Genomic DNA, 23,592 nt, shown 5'->3' with positions numbered 1-23,592 from the left:
TGTGAGATAGAGGTTGTGTGTAAGAGTCTTATGGCTATTGAGTTGCCTCTGAATCTCTGATTAGTGGTACTCCTGCGAAGAGCTTGCTCTACAAGTATGTTGTAATCTATTTTTGATTGCTGAATAAAATATTGAGCTGCTTTTGGAGGGTGGGGTTTTTCTCCCGAAAGGGTTTTCCCCACGTAAATCATTGTGTTGTGGTATGATTGCTATTATATCTATTTCTATTTTCTGTAACTGTTGTAATGATCTGAAAAAGTTTTGCATTACCCTCCTCTCAAGGTTAGTGTAGGAAGTTGTTTCCGCTACTTAACTTCCTTACAAGTGGTATCAGAGCCAGATCACCTTTGGTTTCAATTGTGGGCAGTTGGGTTTTTTGAACTAATCCAGATTTGAGTGGGAGCTTATGCAGAAGACACTTTTTGATCTTGTTGCAGGAATAGTCAGATGGCGAGTTCGTCAAGGAGAATAGAGGTGGAGAAATTTAATGGAAGTAATTTTGAGATGTGGAAGCTGAAGATGGAAGATCTGCTAATAGATCGAGATCTTTGGGATGCTGTTGATGCGAATGTCCAAAGGCCCTCAGATCCTACTGCGGTAGCTCAGTATGATGTTATGGACCGAAAAGCCAAGGGTCTAATCAGACTGTGCCTGGCAGACTCTGTTCTAATCAATGTCCATGAAGAAAACTCTGCAAAGAAGCTATGGACTAAGCTTGGTGAGATGTATCAAGTGAAATATTTATTAAATCAAATTTTCTTAAGAAAGAAATTGTATTCCTTGAAGATGGAAGAGGGTGGACGAATTGCAGACCACCTGGAAGCATTCAATATGTTGGTGGCTCAATTAGTATCCATCGGTGTTAAGATGGACGAGGAGGAGAAATGTCAGATCTTGCTTTGTTCTTTGCCTGATTCGTGGGATTCTCTTGTTATGGCTATCGGTAGTACTTCTGTTGTTTTGAAATCTGAAGATGTGGTGGGTGCCCTACTCGGTGAAGAGATGCGAAGGAAGGTATCCATCAGTTCAAAGGAAGCCCTAACCGTTCATGGAAGACCTAAGGAGAAAGGCAAGAAAAATGATAAGCGCAACAAGTCCAAATCCAAAGGGAGATTGAAATCTCCTGGAAAGTCCAAAGTCATTTGCTGGAATTGCGGTAAACCAGGTCACATCCGTAAGGATTGCAAAGAAGAAAAGAAGAAGAAGAAAAAGAAAAAGTTTGATTCTGATTCTGAGTCCGACAAGGAAGATGGCGATGCCTTTATTGTGGCTTTGGCGACTCATGCAGGTAATGATGCCTGGCTAATTGACTCAGGTGCATCTTTTCATATGACTTCCAATAGAGATTGGTTTTCTGAATATGAAGGATTTAATGGAGGTAAGGTGTACTTGGGTGATGATTCACATCTAGACATTGTTGGTCGAGGTAAAGTTAGAATCAGGTTTTCTAATAGTAGAATAAAAAGGATTAATGGTGTGCTGCATATCCCTGGATTAAAACGAAACCTATTATCTGTGAGCAAACTGATAGATGCGGGTGTGCAAGTAGTCTTTTCTGAAGCAGGATGTAAGATGATTAAGGGTGCTATGGTAGTTGATAGAGGTGTCAGGTTTGGCACTTTGTATAAGCTTGAAGCATACACTGTTGAGTGTAATAGCACTTCTGTAAAAAGTAAATCTACGGATACTTCACTGGAAGATTTGAAGGTTTCACCTTCAGCAGATGGAAATGGTTTTTGGGTACCTAAGGGTGCTCTTTCATCTAAAGCAAAGTTACCTGCAGAGAAGACTATGTTATGGCACCAGAGACTTGGCCACATTGGAGAAAAGGGTCTAAGGACCTTGAAAAATAAAAACCTTGTTGAAGGTTTGAATGACTGTAATCTTGACTTTGATTTCTATGAGCATTGCATTTATGGAAAACAAAACCGCGTTCAGTTTTACTCGAGTTCTCATAAAACTTGTGGTGTTTTGGATCTTATCCATTCTGATGTGTTTGGTCCAGTAGATGTCTCTTCGATTGGAAAATCCACATATTATGTTTCATTTATTGATGATTTTAGTAGAAGGACATGGGTATATTTTCTAAAGAGTAAATCTGAAGTTTTTAGTCGTTTTAAAGAATTTAAAGCAATGGTTGAGTTGCAGACTGGAAAGAAAATAAAATGTTTGAGAACTGATAATGGCGGTGAGTTTTGCTCTAATTATTTTGATAGATTTTGTAAAGACTGTGGAATTAACAGGCAGAAGACAACTCCGTATTCTCCACAGCAGAATGGAGTTGCAGAAAGAATGAACAGGACACTGATGGAGAAGGCTAGGAGTATGTTGAGTGGTGCTGGTCTCGAACAAAATTTTTGGGCTGAAGCTGTTGCCACTGCTTGCTACCTGATTAATAGGTCTCCTACATCATCTCTTGTTGATAAAACGCCTATGGAAGCATGGTCAGGTCACAAGCCTTCATTGAGACATCTTAGAGTTTTTGGTTGCGAGGCATATGCACATGTGCCAAAGGAGAAGCGAACAAAGTTGGAGAACAAGGCTGTGAAATGTATCTTCATCGGGTATAGTTATGGTGTGAAAGGATAAAAAGCTTTGGGACCCTGTTGCACAAAAGGTAATTCATAGTAGAAGTGTTATTTTTAGAGAAATTAAGTCTCCTGTTACATTGCAGCCAGAACAGACTAAAAAAGAAGATGTGATTCAACTTCCTTCTACACCTGAAAGAGTTGAATCGAGACCCCTAGATAGGCAAGAATTTGAGGAGAGCTCGTCTAGCTCTGAATCTTCAAAAGAGGAGGAAGAACCTCCAACTTAGCTTGTTCGAAGGTCTACAAGACATAGACAACCACCTGAAAGGTATTCACCTGATGATTGGAGATGTATTTTTGCTCTGAATACTAGTGTGGATGAACCGAAATCTGTAGAAGAGGCATTAGGTATGAATGATGCAGAATCCTGGAAGATTGCTATGGAGGAAGAAATGGCAGCTTTGAAAAAGAATGATACATGGGATCTTGTACCATTGCCTGAAGGACGAAAACCTGTTGGTTGTAAATGGGTGTTCAAGAAAAAGATTGGTTCAGATGGAAGCATGGAGAAGTATAAAGCAAGGTTGGTTGCAAAAGGCTACTCTCAGGTTGAGGGTGTTGATTACGGTGAGATATTTTCTCCTGTTGCAAAAATGACGTCCATTAGATTTTTGCTTTCTATTGCTACTGCTTATGATTTAGAGGTTGAGCAAATGGATGTGAAAACTGCTTTCCTTCATGGTGATTTGGAGGAAGATATTTATATGACACAGCCGGAGCACTATGTGGTGAAAGGCAAAAGTAATTTGGTCTGTAAATTGAAGAAATATTTGTATGGCCTCAAACAAAGTCCTAGGATGTGGTACCAGAAATTTGATACATATGTGTTGAGTTTGGGATTTGAACGTTCTAAATCAGATCACTGTGTTTATTATAAATCTGATGGTGATCATTTCTTATTCATTGCATTGTATGTTGATGATATGTTATTCATTGGTAAAGGGAAAGGTATGATTTCAGAACTGAAGTCTCAGCTCGCTGCTAAATTTGAAATGAAAGATCTTGGTGCAGCAAAGCACATTCTTGGGATGGAAATTAGAAGAGATAGGGTGAACAAAAAGCTATGGCTAGGCTAGAGTAAGTATGTGAATTCAGTGTTGCACAGGTTCAACATGCAGAATTGTAGACCATTGAGTGTTCCTTTTACAGTTGGAATGAAACTATCTGTTTTAGATTGTCCTACATCCCCATTGGAGATGGAAGACATGAGCAGAGTGCCTTACCAGAGTGCGGTTGGAAGCTTGATGTATGCTATGGTCTGTACTAGACCAGACATTGCCCAAGCAGTGGGAGTACTTTCTAGATATATGTCTAATCCTGGTAGAGTTCATTGGGATGCAGTCAAAAGAGTCTTCAGATATTTGAAGGGAACTTCAGAGTATTCTTTGTGTTATCATGGTAATTCAGTTGGAGACATGACTTCCCTTGATATCCATGGTTATGTGGATTCAGATTGGGCAGGTGATATTGATAGCAGAAGATCCACCAGTGCTTATGTGTTTACTTTGTTTGGTGGTGCAATTAGTTGGATGAGTAAGCGACAGGCTGTGGTTGCTTTATCCACTATTGAAGCAGAGTATATGGCAGCTACTCATGCTTGTAAAGAGGCCATTTGGCTTAAGAGACTGTGTTCGGATATTGGAATAAAATAAGGTACAGTGACAGTTTACTGTGACAGTCAGAGTGCAATTAGCCTAGCTAAGAACCCAACATTTCATGCCCGGACCAAACATATTGATGTTCAGTATCATTTTGTTAGAGATATGGTCGAAGATGGTAGGGTGAAACTGGTTAAGGTGGAAACTTTGATGAATGTTGTAGATGCTTTAACTAAGGCTGTGAGCACAGAGAAGTTCATATGGTGTTCAGAGTCTATGGGCCTTATGGCCCCTAGCAATTGATTCATTGTGTTGGCATTCCCTTCCGCTCTTGCAAGGTGTTCGACAAGTGGGAGATTTGTTGGGAAAAATGGTGTCTCAACCTTGCATTTATGTGAGGTTACTATTTATAGTAAGTTTTCATTTGAGCATGAAATGGTGCGAAACTCTCCCTAAAGCTTTTGGTTGGTTAGATAAGCATTCCGGTAAAGTTGCGTCGCAAGGTCACAGCTAGTTTTGAAGATATTAATGTTTTCGTCTTGGAGGGGTGCAATAAAATATTTAAACTTAATTTTGGGGACTTTAGAGGCTCCTAAACACCCTGAAAAGTGGCCATAACCTGCGAAGTGGGTTACGAGGTGATAGAGCACTTCGCGAGCTTTCTGGCGCTTCAAACGGTTCGTCAATCGGACACCCGGTTCTCAAGTTATGGCCTCCGGAAGTTTGTACTCCTGAAATAGGAAAAATAATTTGTATCGGATACATAAATGAGCTGTAAAGGGGAGCGACACATGTTGATGTGTGCTTTAACATGTCATAGGGCGTCTAGAAGGGAGATAAGGTCGGCTACACCTTATTGGGTGGTTTTAGCCCATGGTTTTGTAATACTATTTGACGGTTTCTTGTATTGTATCTCCTATTTATGAGGTGTGTGAGATAGAGGTTATGTGTAAGAGTCTTATGGCTATTGAGTTGCCTCTGAATCTCTGATTAGTGGTACTCCTGCGAAGAGCTTGCTCTGCAAGTATGTTGTAATCTATTTTTGATTGCTGAATAAAATATTGAGCTGCTTTTGGAGGGTGGGGTTTTTCTCCCGAAAGGGTTTTCCCCACGTAAATCATTGTGTTGTGGTATGATTGCTATTATATCTATTTCTATTTTCTGTAACTGTTGTAATGATCTGAAAAAGTTTTGCATTACCCTCCTCTCAAGGTTAGTGTAGGAAGTTGTTTCTGCTACTTAACTTCCTTACAAAAAAGGACTAGATGAAGCATAATTGAGAAAAATAAATAGAAATGCAAACTCCATTTTGTTCCTTTGATTTTATTGTCTATCGATTTGATTTGTGGTCAATTTCATGCTTCCAAGGGTGCTAGATGTGCTCTATGATGATGGGTATGCAAGCTAGATTAAGCTAAAATGAGATGCAAAGTGTATGGATGTGAGTAATTAAATTGGCATTATAACGGTATGAAAATGAAAGTGGATGGATTGTGAAGGAAAATGAGAGGATTAAATAGGCCAAGATGGGAGAAGAAGAGGCATGAAAATGAGACACCTGTCCTTGAGAATACCAAGTGTCATAGATGGAAATAACAAGTGTCCTTGAGAAGAGCAAGTGTCATGGAAAAGAATGGCAAGTGTCCTTGAGGACACATGTCTATTTGGAAGAGAGACAACGAAATAAGAAGTTTCCATTCCAAATATGAAATTATTTCCAAATATCAAGATATTATATGACAACTAAAAAAGTTATTAGACCGTATACATTGACATGCTATTTTGTCTTAAAACTATATATATCACACATCAAATTATTAATAAATCGTAAAAAATTATAATAGGCATCATATATTCTATAGTATTATAATTTTTAATATTGATATATATCATTTTAGAATGTTTATTATAATAATATAAATTTATTTAGAATGTTTTGAAATGGTAGAAAATAATTGTTTCTAGTTTTATAATATTTTGATATGACTTTTTCAAAATAGTATGTATTTTCTTATATGAATTTAGAAACTTAGTCAATTTATTTTTGTAAATATTTTTAATAAGACTATCTTAAATATCAATTTAGAAACTTGTTCAGTAAAAATTGTTCTTAATTTCTAAAATATTTTAATATGAATTTTTATAATAGTTCCTAGATTTTTGGGTATGAATTTAGAAACTTATTTAATAAATTTAAGATTTTTGCATATATTACTAATTTAGGACAATAATTTTCTTTTTAAAAAACCATTTATGTTTGCATCATATTTTTGCAAACTAAATTGTAGATAACCACAATTAAAAAATTTAAAATTATTATTGTTTGTTAAGTTGGAGAGAAAATAATATATTGAATACTTTGTTTAAAGAATTAGAATTTAATTCCTTTTATGGGTCAATAGTTGTGCAAATGAAAGGCATTGCAATGACAAGACCATCATACAAAATTCATATGATAGGCAGGGGTGGCCATCAAATTCCAGGCCTAGTGCACACATATGGTGAGGGAAAGAGGATAAGGTTAACTAAATGAGACACTTGTCCTTGAGAAGGGCAAGTGTCATGGATGGAAATGACAAGTTTCCTTGAGAAGGGCAAGTGTCGTCGAAAAGAATGACAAGTGTCTTTGAGGAAACAATCCTATTTGGGAATGAGACACCCAAATTGGAAGGTTCTATTCCAAAAGAGATTACAAAATAGGGATATTTTCATGGTTTAGGAAATTTGAGATATTTTCACAAATTTTAAGCAATTTGGATCCTTTCCAAAATGAGAAGATTTCCACGACAAGATATTTGGGATATTTTCCCCAAATTTTAGAAAATGGTTCCTCCAAAAATGAGGATATTAACATGGTTTAGGATATTTGGGATATGTTTCCCAAATTTTAGGAAATGGTTCCTCCAAAAATGACGATATTTCCATGGTTTAAGATATTTGGGATGTTTTCCCCAAATTTTAGGAAATGGTTCCTCCAAAAATGAGGATATTTTCATGATTTAAGATATTTGGGATATTTTTTAAAAATTTAAGAAATACACATATAATGATGCATAAGGGATAGGCTTGACTAACCCCTTGGTTAGTTAGGTGGGTTAGGCTAAAGGAAAGGGTTAGATAAGGGTTATTAGTAGACATGGGGAAATGGAATTAATTTAATTAATTAATTCTATGAGGGAATATTAAGAGGAAAGGAAAAAAGTGAATTACATAATCAAATTAGGCATTTGATTTATTTAATAGAAGAAAAGGGTGAAATTTAATTAATTTAGGGAGGACTATAACATAATTAATAGGATTAATTAACTAGGAGGGAACAGTAATTAATTAAATAATGCATAGTTATTTAATTAAAAACTCATTCAGTATAGCTAAATTCAATTAATTAAATTAATCAAATTTAGGTGTCTACAACAATATGGTACAAAGGGAGCAATATGGGTGCCCCCTTTAATATGTCAACACAGCCCTATGTTGATGTCTTTGTAAGGAAGTTAAGTAGCAGAATAACTTCCTACACTAATCTTGAGAGGAGGGTAATGCAAAAACTTTTACAGATCGTTACATCAGTTATAGAAACTTAAGAAAAATAAACAAAATTTCATGCATACCACAACACAACAACATAGTGATTTACATGGAGAAAACCCTTTCGGGAGAAAAACCCCACACTCCAAAAGTAGTTCAATATATATTATTTAGCAATCAATAAAAAATTACAATATACTTGCAGAGAAAGCTCTTTACAGGAGTACCACTATTCAAAGACTCAAAGGTAACTCAATAGCCATAAGACTCTTACACACAACTTCTATCTTATGCACCTCATATATAGGAGATACAATACAAGAAACTGTCAAATGGTATTACAAAACCATGGGCTAAAACCACCCAATAAAGTAGAGCCAACCTTATCTCCATTCTATATGTCGTATGACATGTCAAAAGACGCATCAACACATGTTCCTCCCTTTTACATCTCATTTATGTGTCTGATGTAATTTATATTTCCTATTTTAGGAGTCCAAACTTTCGGAGGCCATAACTTGTGAACCGTGTGTCCAATTGACAAACCGTTTGAAGCGTTGAAAAGCTCACAAAGTGCTTGTTGGCATTATTATCATTAATGTCAAAGAAAAAGTTAGGCATAATACTTCATGTTATGTTGCAGGGGTTTCAACCAGATTCATCATCTTCACATGTTAGTAATGTCGGCAACAGTCACCAAGTAGATTTCCACATGGCATGAGTTATCTGGTTAACTTACATCTGAGGGTTCCATGTTGGGTTCATGAAAAGGGAAGAGACCGTGCAGGATAACTTTGATGAAAAGTAAATGGTTTTCCCCTTATCCCACAACATGTTGGTTGAGAGTTGAATGCCTCGCAGGATAACACTTAAGTGAAGAGAACAATGTTATACTTTATCCCGCTTTGTCAAAATGTGACCACCAATGGTCCTGCAGGATAACTTAAGTGTTGCAAAACTCATTTATGACAAGGTTTCATTATTGCATTTTTAATCTTAAACAATCATTATAAATCTCTGAGTGTCTATATATCTAAGAACTGAGTTTGAAAGCCTAAAAATGAAAGAATAAGAGAAGATAGTTGATTATCTGCTAAGAGTGGATGAGACTGTGAGTGCCATAAGAGGACTCAGAGAAGAAGTCAAAGATGAAGTTACTATCAAAAAAATTTGAGATCATTAACCTCAAAGTATGATACAAAATTCTCAGCTATTGAGGAAGCTAAATACTTAAAGACTCTTTGTGGATGAATTGTTTGGCTCTCTGTCTACCTATGAGATGAGAAGAATAAGTGTTGAACCTTGAAAGAGAGAAGCTTCCTTCAATACCACACAGAAAGGAAAAGAACAAGCTACAAATGAAGATGAAAATGACTCTAATGTTTTTGAAGCTAACTTTGTTAGAAATCTCAAGAAAGGATTAGGCAAGTATAGAGGTAAGGTACATTTCAATTGCTTTGATTGTGGTAAAATAAGACATTTTGTGATTGTCCCTGTAAGAAGAAGGAAGACAATAATGTGGAAGGTGTCAAGGATAAGGGTAAAAGATTTTACAAATAAAGAAGAAGAAATTTTCAAAAGAAGAAGATTCTTTACTCAATTGATATTGATGTCTCTGATGATGAAAGTGAGTCGGTTGAGGAATACAGTGAAGATGAAAAACAAACTAGTGTCCTCATGGCTCAAGAGATCCTCAATGAGAAACATAGTAGTGATCAATCTGAAAATATAGATGACAGTGAGGAAGAAGATGTAGATGTTGTGGTTGACCTTGAAGAAGAATTGGTTTGTGCTCTTGAATAACTCAATAAGGTAAGAAAAGAGTTCAATAAATACAAGAAGTCTATCATAAGGGAGCATGACTTACTAAACAAGAATATTGAAAAATCAAATAACAATTTTGCTGCTTTAACCACTCAGTTGGTTGAAGCTAGAAGAATGTATCAAAATACTAAATCAGATTTAGAAACAAAGAGAAAAAATATCAAAAAATAAAGGAAGAAATTGTGAATCTCATATAGGAACTTGAAAAGTGCAAAGATGAACTCAAGGTGGGAACCAAGTATGAGGGCATCACTAATGCTTTGGATAAAATGTTGAGCAAACAAAAGCACTCCAAAGACACATAGGGTGTTGGATTTGAAAATGGTCAATATTCTAATAGTAAAGATTCATCAGACAAGGAGATACTCTTCACCTCTTCAAGTGAAAGTGAAGTCAAACAAACCTTCACAGTCAACAAGCCCAATGAGAAGAAGACATATTTTTCTACTACAAAGAATCAGTCAAGGAACTAGCATGTTGATATTAAAAGAAAAGCCAATGTTGATAATGGAGGCTTCACAAAGGTCAAGGATACACGAAGGGTGAGCTCAAGAATACCGAACTATGCTTCTCCAAGGAGACAAATGAGAAACAACTTCAATAATGATTGGTATGTACCTCAGTTCCATGACTACTGCTATAAATGTAATACTTATTGTCATAAAATTTCTGATTGTAGGCTTATGCATAGGTCTCCTCCTAGTTTTGAAAGTAGAAATCAATTTTTTTCTTTGAGGGATATGAATGTTATTTTTTATCATTGTAATGGATATGGTCATAGAAGTTATGAATGTAGGAGAACTGTATCTCAGTCCTACAATAGATTTTTAAATTCATCATTGTCAAAACTTGGGCCACATTGCAAAACACTGTAAGCTTAGGATAGCTAAGAAAAAGAAGATAGTGTTAACATCTAGACCTAATGCAAAATCATAACCAAATGGAACAGTAGAAAAGAAGAAAGAAAGCAAACAAGTTTGGGCAGAAAAGGATAAAGATAAGGCTAAGTCAAGTTTGATTGTTCAAACTGCCATACATGTTGAAAGGAAAAACTTATGGGTAGTAAATAGTGGTTGCTCCAACCACATGACTGGTGATAAGAAGAAATTCATCAAATTAGAAGATTGGAATGGTGGTTCTATGAGGTTTGGAGATAATTCATCCATCAAAATAAAATGCAAAGGTACTCTCAATATTGATGGTAAACTAAAAGCACACGATGTATACTATGTGGAAGGTCTGAAGCACAATCTACTTAGTGTGAGTCAAATGTGTGACAAAGGATATAAGTTTACATTTGTCATAAGGATGTGAAATCAAAAAAGAAATAAATAGACAACTTGTTGCTAAAGGAAAAATGATAGATGGCAATGTATATAACCTTAAGGAATGTTTTGAGTCTCAATGTATAATGGGACAAGTTGATGAGAGTTGGTTATGGCATAGAAGACTAGGTCACATCAATTTTGATAATCTTGTTAAAGTAAGAAAGAGAGGGTATGTTAGGAACATACCTTATATTATCAAACCAACAAGCACTTTATGTGATGAGTGTCAAAGAGGAAAACAAACTAAAGAGATTTTCAAGAAAAAGGAATACTCAACTACAAGGTCTTTAGATCTTGTGCATACTGATTTGTGTGGGCCTACAAGAACAAGAGCCCTAAATGGAGAAAGACACTTCATGCTCCTTATAGATGATTTTTTAAGGATGACATGGGTCTCCTTCTTGCAAGACAAGTCTCAAGCCTATGGAAGATTCAAAATCCTTAGGAAGATGGTTGAGAAGGAAAGTGGATACAAACTAAAATGTTTAAGATCAGATCATGGAGGTGAGTTTACATCAAATGAATTTGAATACTACTGTGAGAGACATGGAATCAGAAGACAATATTCAACCCCTAGGACACCACAACAAAATGATGTTGTGAAAAGAAGAACAAAATAGTCAAGGAGATGACAAGGACAATGTTAAATGAAGCTAATCTGCCTAATATATATTGGAAACAAGCAGTCCATACAACTGTATACACATTAAATAGAGTTCAACTAAGAGTGAACATAATGACACCTTATGAGTTATGGTATGATAGGAAGCCATCAGTCAAGTATTTCAAGGTGTTTGGTAGCAAGTGCTTCATCAAAAGAGATGAAGATGGATTAAGAAGTTTTGATTCAAGAAGTGATGAAGGTATATTTTTAGGGTACTCTACTCACTACTAGGCCTACAAGTGTTTCAACAAAAGACTAACGAAGGTAATTGAGAGTGTACATGTGAAAGTAGATAAAGATGTACATAAAGGAAGCGAAAACTCAATTACTCAGACTAAAGAACCATATGTTGAAGATGAAGATCAATTTGAGAATGAACATGAAGAAGCAGCACCTAGAAAAGCCCCAAACAGATATGTGCAAAAGAATCACCCCGAGGATCAAATTATTGGAAACAAAAATGATGGTGTACAAACTAGAAGGAGAGAAAGGAACTCTGAGAAATTAAATTTATCCGACTGAGATGGAACACAAAACATTTGATGAAGCCAGCAAGAGTGAAGAGTGGATGAAGGCAATGGAAAAAGAGTTGTAGTAAATAGAAAAGAACAAAACACGGGAATTGGTTCCTAGGCCAGCAAACAAGAATGTCATTGGGACAAAATGGGTCTATAGGAACAAGATGAATGAAGAACGCAAGGTAATAAGGAACAAGGAAAGGCTAGTATGCAAGGGATATGCTCAAGTAGAGGGCATAGATTTTGAAGAAACCTTTGCACCAGTTGCAAGACTTGAAGCAATCATAAAGTTCTTGGCATTCTCAGCATATAAAGGATACAAAGTATATCAAATGGATGTCAAATCTGCATTATTGAATGGAAATCTTGAAGAAGAGGTCTACATAGAGCAACCTGAAGGTTTTCAACTGCATGAAGATGACAACTTTGTTTGCAGATTGAAGAAAGAATTATATGGTCTAAAGCAGGAACCTAGAGCATGGTAATCTAGGCTAGATAAGTATCTCCATCAGCAAGGTTTTAGAAAAGGAAATGCTGACAACAATTTATATATCAAGGTAGATGGAGACCACATGATCATAGTAGTGGTATATGTATATGACATCATCGTTGGAGGTAACAAAGATGTTCTATACAAAGAATTTACTGATCAGATGCAGTCAGAGTTTGAAATGTCCGTGCTTGGAGAGTTATCATATTTTCTTGCTTTACAAATATCACAACAAAATAAGGGCATATTTATTTCTCAAACCAAGTATGCTAAAGACATGTTGAATAAATTTCAAATGGAAGACAGCAAACCGGTTAGTACCCCATGGTGACAGGATACAAATTAAGAAAGGATGATGAGTCACCTAGTGTAGATCGGACCTTGTATACATCCATGATTGGAATCCTATTGTATCTTACAGCTTCAAGGCCTGATATAGTTCAAGTTGTATGCATGTTTGCAAGATTTCAAATAGATCCTAATCAATCACATGTCAATGTTGTAAGGAGGATATTTAAGTATCTGTGGGGGACACTCACTTATGGCTTATGGTATCCAAAGAAAGGTGTGTAGATGATAGGAAGAGCACCAATGGTGGAGATTTCTTCCTTGGAGATAGATTGGTTTCATGGCATAGCAAGAAGCAAGAGTTTATTTCACTATCAACTGCTTTAGTAGAGTATATTGTTGTTGCTACATGTTGCTCACAAGTGCTGTGAATGAAGAAAACTCTCAAGGACATTCAGGTAGAGTTTTCGATCTTATTCCCATCATGTGTGAAAACTCAAGTGCCATTAACATTTCCAAGAACCCTGTCATGCACTCAAGGACAAAGAACATTGCAATCTGTAGACACCTAAAATTGTCATGTCTAATTAAATAAATATTTTATTTATTTAATTATCTAAGCCTAATTCTTCTATTAATTAAATAAATCTTTATTTATTTAATTAATTCATTTATCCTCTTCTAGCCTTATTTCTCATTTAAATAAATACATTTATTTATTTAAATTATCATTTTCCTAAATTAAATAAATATTTATTTATTTAATTGATCTCATTTCTTCTATTAATTAAATAAATCTTTATTTATTTAATTAATTCATTAGCCTTTTCTACCTATGACACATGTCATTCATCTCTTAATTCCTACACTACCTACCTCTTTCATTATTTTACTATTTCTTCTACCTACCCTCTAATCTTAGCCGACCTCCTTTTACACCTCTCAATCTTATCCCTCCATTTCATATTGTGTCTTCTATTTAAGGAGATGCCTTCTTCATTATCAAACCCTAATAGACAATTTGGAGGACTTGACTACACTACGATCCTACTTGCAACCACATTTCGTTCTTTGTTGAGCTCTTGTGCATATAAAATCTAAGAGCAAATATATCAAGCAAGATCAATGGAGATAGGAAGAATGGAGATCAAAACCCTATTGGACATGTGATGGTATAATCTTTGTGATTTCATGTGATTTGCATTGTCTTAGGTAATCTTCATATGTTATGGTGGATCTTTGTTGATTGTTAGGCTAGGGTTTTGTGGTTGAATCTATTTAGCCTTTCAATATTGTTATTATTGTTATCCATTTTCACCATATACATTTTGGCACGCCCGGTGGGACTCTTGTCCCTTTTACATTAACATCTTTGTTGCAGATTTTGTGTTTGAAGTTGCAAATCTGGCATTTTCGACAACATTTTTGACATTCCCACGTCTGCGCACTTTCGGATCGCGTTTTTGTTTTTCTGGCGCGTCTACGACATCTAGAATCGCGTCTGTATTACTGGCAATATTTTATTTTGTAGGTTCTGGGAAAGCACGTTTGTGTTATTTAGTCGCGTCCGCGGTGTTTTTAGCCGCATCTGTGACCAAGGGTCACGTCTGTGTTCTGCAGACGCGTCTGTGCATCACAAAACCGCGTCTGTGATCATTTTAATCGCGTCTGTGCTTTGCAGGATTTTCTGTTTTACATTTTTTTGCAGAAACGCGTCTGTGAGGTGTTAAATCGCGTCTGTGTTGTGGAATCGCGTCTGTGTAGGGTAGAATCGCGTCTATGTAAAGTAAAATCACGTCTATGTAAAAAAAAAAAAAAAAATTTTTTTTTTTTTTTTAGGTTTTCATTTTTCACCATTTTGTCTTGCATTTAATGTTTCAGATCTGGTTTATTTCGGACTAACATATTCAGATCTAGCTAACAAAATTGGTGCAGCTTGTCTTGGAAGCAAAATCATTTGGTTGAAGGCCCCTATTTTCACAAAGTCTTTTGGGTTTTAAAATTTACCTAACTTGTGTGCTTGCAGGAAGGGGTGATTATTTCAAACAATCCAAACTACTAATAAATCTTTGTTGCAGGTCCTTGGCAAGGGTTTTTGGATTTTTATTGTGTGTCTTATTTTCATAGACTAGAAAACACTTCAATTGGTGCACTAAAATTGAATCATTGTCTTTTGTGTCTTGAGCAATAGGCTCTTTTTGTTTAATCTTTAGAGGGCCTATCTTCCCGTGTGGTCATTAGGACTACTAGTGAGAAGAGAACGACCCAAGTGGTAGTGAGGAAAACCCACCTCATCCGAACCACTATAATCAAATGTATTCATGGTGAAAACTATGGATAACGTGTGCTGATTAGTTCATACCGACACTATGTCTCCCCATAAACCCGTTTGATCAAATTTATTTGATCATTTGTAGGGCGTAACCCCTACCGGCTGGGAGCCTTCTGTATTTACAGAGCTGAAAGTGCCACATGTATGGCCACACGAGCGGATGCCCTTAATAGCACCTTTTTGTTTTAGAAGCCCAAATCCTTCTAGTTGTCGGGGCAGGAGGTCGGACCTCTGGTAGCGGCCCACACACATACGGTTCTTAGTAGAGATACAAAGTTCGCCACGGGGAGTTTTCGTGGGGACTGATGTTTGGCTGACCTGAGAAGTGAGTGCCGAGGGTGGAGCCAGTGAGGTCAAGCATCTAAGTATCCGCTCTGAATAGCGTAGCCTCGGGGGTAAAACCCTATGTGGGATCAACAACTATTGTCTTGGCCAGCCATAAGAATTGTGCTTGACTTATGTTAAACATTCAAAACATTCAAGACCAAACATCAAAACATTGTGTCTTTTGTGTCTTCAAGTGTATGCAAAACATTTTACATCAAACAACACACTTTTCTTGGAGTCATTGTCAGTCTAAACACTTGCAAACATTGGGTCCTCATCAATATTGTGTCCTCTTGTCACGAAAATTAGTCAAACAGTCAGATTGGGTCACAACAAAACAACTTCACAGATTGGAAAAATTGCACAAAACTTACAGAAACGCGTCTGTGTTGTCTAAGCGCGTTTGTGAAGGGCAGAATAGCATCTGTGTTGAATATAAACCCGTCTGTGTCGGATAATAGCGTCTGTGCAGTATACAGTCGCGTCTGTGTCCAGAATTGCAAAAATATTTACAGTCCAGCAAACATAAACAAGAAAATCTCAGAAGCGCATCTGGATTAAACAGAGTAGCGTCTGTGTCCGGAAACCGCGTCTGTGAAGTATACAGTCGCGTCTGTGTTCAAAATTGCAAGAAAATTTCACAGTCCAGCAAACAAAAGAAATCAGTTTCGAAATACTTGAGCTTCCTAGGTTGTTTCTTCAGGTTTCATCTAGCATTCAACCTGTCCTTGGGTCTCACATAGTCCATCATTGCTTCACATCTCATTTTACATTCATACTTGTCTAAACTTAAGTCAAAAGGTCACTTGCTTGTCCTCATCATACTTTGTCAACACACTACATACAACAACACTTTGCTAGGTGGTCCCTCATCAAGGTTTCTTACCTTTGGGTCTCATTTGGTCTTACTTAGGGTCAAGGTCAGCTTACCTCATCAAGAGAAACTATCCTCTCTTTGGAAGTCACACCTACTCTACTACATACATACTTGGTCTTACACCTTGGACATTTGCAAGTACACCTCAGATTCATTTACACTCCATACAACTCTTGGTCTTCCATACTTTTTCCATTTTCATCTAGTCTTACACATCTTGGTCAATACCTAGTTCATGGTTGAAACCCATCTTCAAAAATCTAGGAGAGAAACTAAAGAGGCTCAAGAGTCCGCAAACATGAGTTCTTATGAGTATGACAATGATTTATTTTTCAATACTGATCACACTACATTACCTGACATGGATGTCTATAGAAACATTCCAAATGTTGAAAACACAGGCACTACAAACAACAATGTTACACACAATGACAATTTGGACAGCTTATCAATACATTCAGTAAATGTGGAAGAATCCATTATGAATCCCCATTTCAATCGATTGGTTGAGGAAATAATGAGGAGGGATAGACAATACTTCTTACACATGATGGCACAAAGTGGAGCCAAGATACCTCATGATTTTGACATGTCTCAAATAATGGAAAACTGACCTTTGCAACAAACTCACTCCAACATGGATCAAAGGAGACCTAATAGTGGAGGAAATAGAGGACCATATATGGTGCCTGAATCACCATCGTCTTTGCTTCAAAAACCAGAGGTCCCACATACACATGGTCAAGCATATGATACTTACCTTCGTAGACCAGTATGGAAGTCTTATGTAGACAGATATGCTAATGCTAAGGATCAACCACCAAAACAATGGGATATTCCAAGGCATGCTCAAAATTTGGACACAAGGAAACCTCATGTCAAATTTGGGGGCAACACAATGGAACATGACATGCCTATAGAATATGGTATACATGCGCAAAATAGATATGGTGTTCCTCAACATGAATCTATACCAAGTGCTCCATATATGCAGCATCATTACAGACCTCCTCCATATGAACATGTGTATGATCAATATCATCCATATATGCAACATGCTTCTCCTCAAATTGGTGTCTCAAACATGGGGTATGGTCCAAGAAGTCGATCTCCACCTAAGAGCAATTTGGAGCAACAAATCAGGGACTTACAAAAGAAAATGGAGGACATAAATACACCAAAGCCAACATACACAATGAGAGACATATGTCCTTATCCATTTGACAAGAGCATTCCAATGCCTCCATTTCCTAAACATTTTGTGACGCCTAAATTTGATAAGTATAGAGGAAAAGGGGATCCTAAGGCACACATAAGACAATTTTTTACAGCTTGCATTGAGGTAGCAGCAGAAGAGACATATTTGATGAGATTATTCCCACAAAGCTTAGGTGATCAAGCTATGGAATGGTTCTCCCAACTTCCACCTGGTATTAAGTCATGGGGTGACTTAGCAGAGGCATTTATTCAACATTTCTCCTACAATATAGAGACAGACATATCAGTCACTACTTTGTGCAATACTAAGCAAAAAGAGGGAGAATCTTTTGCATCATTTTTACAAAGATGGAGAAATCTAGCCAGCAGATGCTCTTGCGAAATTCCACAAAAACAAATGGTAGAAATTTTCACCCAAAATGTTAACAAAGACATTGGCTATGATCTAAGGAAAGCTTGTTTGTCCACCTTCAAGGACGTCATTGAAAAAGGCTTAGCAACAGAGAAGGTCCTAATTGAGCAAGGAGTCATTAAGATATTCAAGGAAAACAAAGATGACTTTAAAGGAAAAGACAAGCCAAGATTTTGGAATAAAAACAAGAACACAGTCAATGATGGTGTTGTTGATGCCAACACAATGCGACCCAAATTCATCTTTTCGGGATCAAGTTCTACAAACAATCAAGTTAATACTCAAACAACTTCCAAGTCACGAAGGAAGTACACTCCTTTGGCAGAGCCACTTGAGTCAATCTTCAAAAAGCTGGTGGCAAACAAGGTGATCACAATTCCAGATTTCCCGCCATATGAACCAAAGGTCAAACCAAATTGGTGGAATGATGATGAGTATTGTGAATTTCATAAAAGCAAGGGTCATAAAATAGGTAATTGTCATCAACTGAAGAATATTGTGCAAGATCTCATTGATAGAGGTGACATTGAGATTGAGGGACACTCATCCAATCAAGAACATGAGATGTTTAAGGAACCATTCCCAAAACATGACAAGGGAAAAGCTAGTCACAGATGATCAAGCCAACTATACTAGAGCACCTTACAACTATGATTCAACTATCAATCATATCTCGATGGACAATCATATCTCTACTATTACCATCAAGAACAAAAACCCTGAGAATCCTCCTCAGCGATCCAAGATTGTCCTAAGAGGTGTTGGATCTTCTTTTGAGCCTACCTTTGAGTGTCATGTTACAACTCATCGAGGTAAAATTACTTTGCCAAGTGCTTCAACTAAAAACACCACTTCTTCATCTACCAAACCTGAGTATGACCTTGTAGAATAGTTAGGGAAGACACCCGCGCTCATTTCAATCCTTGAACTCTTACGCATATCCCCCGCTCATAAAGCCATTCTTGATAAAATCTTGAGAGACACCGCCATTCCTACTGATCTAAACGTGGACCAGTTTCAAGCCATGGTGGGATACCTTTCCATTCCACACTCCCTTACATTCACGGAAGCTGATGACGCCTCTGTAAGTCAGCCACATAATGCACCATTACATATTGAAGCCTTTATACACAAACATCGAATAAAGTGAGTCCTGATAGATGGAGGAGCAGGTCTAAACATTTGTACATTGAGCACCATTAAACAATTGGGATATTCCAATAAAGCTGTGAATTCAAAAAATCAAATCACCATCAAGGCATATGATGATGAAGAACGCTCATCCAAGGGCACGGTCACCTTACCTCTAAGAATTGGGCCAGTTACAAAGGATGTGGTTTGCCAAGTCCTAGATTTAGATCTCACTTATAATATATTGCTAGGACGTCCTTGGATTCATGAAATGAGGGAAGTCCCATCGACATATCACCAATGCATTAAGTTTCCTCACAATGGAGTCGAGGAAACAGTTAATGGCGATCCTAATCCGTTCATATATTGCAATAACTTGAGATCACATACTAAGATCATCATTCCCAGTAATCATGAAGTTGTTCCTTCTTCGGCATACATTGACCCTGAGTCATTGAAACCTTTGACATCAAAACAGGGTGAACTTAAAGGCAGATTTCAGGACAAAGGCATGGGAGAATACACTTTAAATCAGACCATGTATTTACGACAAGTCATGAGCTCTCCAAAAGAATATGGAAGGCCACATCCTAACAAGCAAACATCCATCATGACGCTCAAATGGGACCCTACTACCTTTCAAAGATGGGGCGAACTAGAAGAGGAAGGTTTATATAAAATGCTCTACAAAGCATTGAAGATGACACACAAGATCAAATCAATATACCCTGTGAGAAATATGGCAAAGGCTTCAAGATTCTACAAAAATTCGGGTATGATGGAAAAAGCCCTCTTGGGTTACGAAAAGAAGGCGTTATGGAGCCCTTACAACTTGAATTGACTGTAAAAAGGGAATGCTCGAAGGGACTTGGTTTTCTGACTTCCAAGATCCACACTAAAAGGACAGAAGAGGCATCACGAATCAAAATTGCCAAAATTCAACAAGAGGATTGCTATTCCACAGACTCCAACGAATGGGAATGGGGTTCAGACAAATCCTCCAGTGACTATGAGCTCATCGAGACATTCAGAGAGCCAGGTGAACCCACAGAAGAGGAGGAGTTTTATAACAAATTTAGAGTTGGTCAAGAAACAACCCATGAGGAGTCTACACAGTCCTTGTCTCAAGGTTCTAGGTTGAAATCACATAGGATGAGAACACCTGTTCCGACATGCGCTACTAGTGATGATAATTTGGATTCGTTCGTGATCGAGACTGATGAGGAGAGTACCATCGATGACCTTGATAATTACCTTGACATACCTGAATATAACCACATCTTCACTCTTAGCCCCGCTAACTTCAAAGACATTAACGGCCTTCCCCTTGTTCATCACCAACTCATTGACTGGGATAATGAAGGACCTGCACAGTTGGATACATTCCAAAATGATGAAGCTTTTATTGATTATCTAGGCATACGAGATGATCTTCCCCCTGGAGACCATAAAGCAAGATACACCATAGAACTCAATAGCGTGGCATATTTTGGTGAGGGTGTCGGACCTTCCAGTCACAAAAATGTGAAAATAAGAACAAATCAAGGGTCTTATAGCGAAAACCACACTGTGGCGCTATCTGATTCCAAAAAAGTAAAAAGAAAGGACGTATCTGAGGGTGAAAACCTCTCTGAGGCGCCCAAAGATGGAAGGCTCGACATTCTCCCAGCATCATATGAGGAAAAATCATCCATGTTGGTAGAGGAGACTATCAAAACAAACATTGGTACAGAAGAGGTTCCACACAACATATTCCTAGCTCAATCACTGATAGAGTCTGAAACGTCGAAATTCATAAGTTTCTTCAAAAAGTGAAAAATCAACTTCACCTGGTCATACGCTGATATGCCTGGATTGGATCTGGATTTGGTAATGCATCATCTGACAGTCAAATCAGGGGCAAAACCAGTAAAATAGAAATTGAGAAAAATGCATCCACAAGTGGCATTACTAGTCAAAGCAGAACTTGAGAAATTACTCTATGTCAGATTCATACGTCCAATTGATTATCCTGAATGGATCTCTAACTTGGTACCTGTTAGTAAACCAGATCGCAGCATCAGAATTTGCACAGATTTCAGAGACATCAACAAAGCTTGTCTAAAGGATGACTTCCCATTACCAAACATTGACTTGATTGTTGATCTCACAGCAGGTCATGAAATGCTATCATTAATGGATGGATTCTCTGGCTATAATCAGATAAGAATTGCACCCGAGGATCAACATAAAATAGCATTTACTTGTCCGTGGGGAACTTTCTGCTGGAATGTCATGCCTTTCGGGTTAAAGAATGCAGGTGCTACATATCAAAGAGCTATGACTACTATCTTTCATGATCTCATGCATGTAACTGTGGAAGATTATGTTGACAACCTCTTGGTCAAATCAATAGACAAAAATACACATTTGGACATACTTTCAGTTGCCTTTGATTGGTTGGAAAAATACAAAGTAAGATTAAACCCTAAGAAATGTGTCTTTGGAGTAACCTCTGGGAAGCTCCTAGGATTCATTGTATCCAAAAGAGGAATTGAAGCAGATCCAGCAAAAGTCAAAGCTATCTTGGAAATGCAACCACCCAGAAATATCAGTCAACTTCGATCCTTACAAGGGAGACTCCAGTCCATTCGAAGATTCATAGCACAACTGGCAGATAAGTGTAATCCTTTTCAGCACCTGCTACATAAAAACATCAAATTCAAATGGGATGACAACTGTCAACAGGCTTTCCAGATGCTCAAAGATTATCTTCTAAATCCGCCAGTTCCTGATCAACCACTGTTACTATACATATCAGCTACTCCAACAGCACTGGGGGCACTCTTAGCGCAACAAATCGTTGAAGGCAAGGAAAAAGTAGTATACTATATCAGTCACACATTGGTGGGATATGAGCTAAACTACACACCAATTGAGCGCGCATGTCTTGCTGTGGTCTTTGCTTCACAGAAATTACGACATTACATGCTCACTCATAAGACTAAGTTGGTTGCAAGAATTGATCCATTAAAATACCTTCTCAATAAAGCAACACTTACTGGGCGACTGGCCAAATGGGTAATGATACTGAGTGAATTCGACATCGAGTATGTGGACAGAAAAGCAATAAAAGGACAAGCCATAGCAGATCAATTAGCAGATGCTCCCATGATTGATGATGTTCCTCTAAATTCAGAATTTCCAGATGAATCCATTTTAACAATTGACGGCTCATACACACAGCATGGGGCAGGAGCTGGCATCCTCTTTATAACTCCTCAAGGGGATTCTATACCCAAATCATACCGCTTATCATTTCCTTGCACTAACAATATAGCGGAATATGAGGCATTAACAACAGGATTACGAATTGCAATTCAATGGAAGATCCAGGAACTTCGTGTTTTTGGAGACTCCCAACTTGTTATCCGTCAAGCAACTGGTGATTATCAAACAAAAGATGAAAAGTTAATGCCTTATAAACAAATGGTGGATGATCTGAAACAACACTTCACAAAGATAGATTTTGAGCAGATACCAAGAGAGCAGAATCGAGCCGTAGATGCCATGGCTACAATTGCTTCATTGATTGATTTACCTCCAAATGAGACCCGCTATGAGTTCTTGGTGGATAACCTTTTGGTCCCTTCATATGAGATAATCCCTACTGAGATGATATGTGTTGTCGGTCCCGAATCCCAGTTATATGGTTCCATTTTCACATACGTACGAGACAATACTTTACCTCCTGATCTATCAAATAACCAACGTCGCACTTTCATTCGCCAATCCTCTCGATATGTCATTTTAGCTGATATCCTATACCAGTGAGGTCTAGATGGCACTCTTCTTAGATGTTTAGAAAGCGACGAAGCTCAGATTGCGTTACGAGAAGTGCATGAAGGGATATGTGGTCCACATGCTAGTGGTCCTACCTTGGCCAAGAAACTTATCAGGACTGGATATTACTGGCCCAATATGGAGAAAGACTCATATCAGTTTGTCAAGAAATGTAAGCAATGTCAAATTCATGGAGATCTCATACATGCGCCAGCACAAGAACTTCAACCACTTGTGTCTCCTTGGCCCTTTTGTTAGTGGGGACTCGATCTCATAGGCAAGATTCACCCTCCTTCTTCCAATGGTCATAAATTCATTATCACTGCCACAGAGTATTTTACAAAATGGATTGAAGTCGTGCCTCTCACACAAGTTACTGAAAAACAGATTGCTACATTCATCCTTAACTATATCATTTGCCGATATGGTATTCCTGTTTCCATTATCACTAATAACGGGCGTCCCTTCAAAAATCAGGATGTTCGCGAACTCTATGACCGCTTCCATATCTCTCATCGTTTCTCCACACCATATTACCCCCAAGGCAATGGCCAAGCTGAGGTGTCTAACAAAACAATCCTTAAAATCCTCAAAAAGACAATCGATGATGCTGGCCGTAATTGGCATATCCAACTTAATTCTGC

The sequence above is a fragment of the Cryptomeria japonica genome, chromosome 5 (genome assembly GCF_030272615.1).
Source record: "Cryptomeria japonica chromosome 5, Sugi_1.0, whole genome shotgun sequence".
Taxonomy (NCBI): Eukaryota; Viridiplantae; Streptophyta; class Pinopsida; order Cupressales; family Cupressaceae; genus Cryptomeria; species Cryptomeria japonica.
This window is presented reverse-complemented; position numbering follows the sequence as displayed.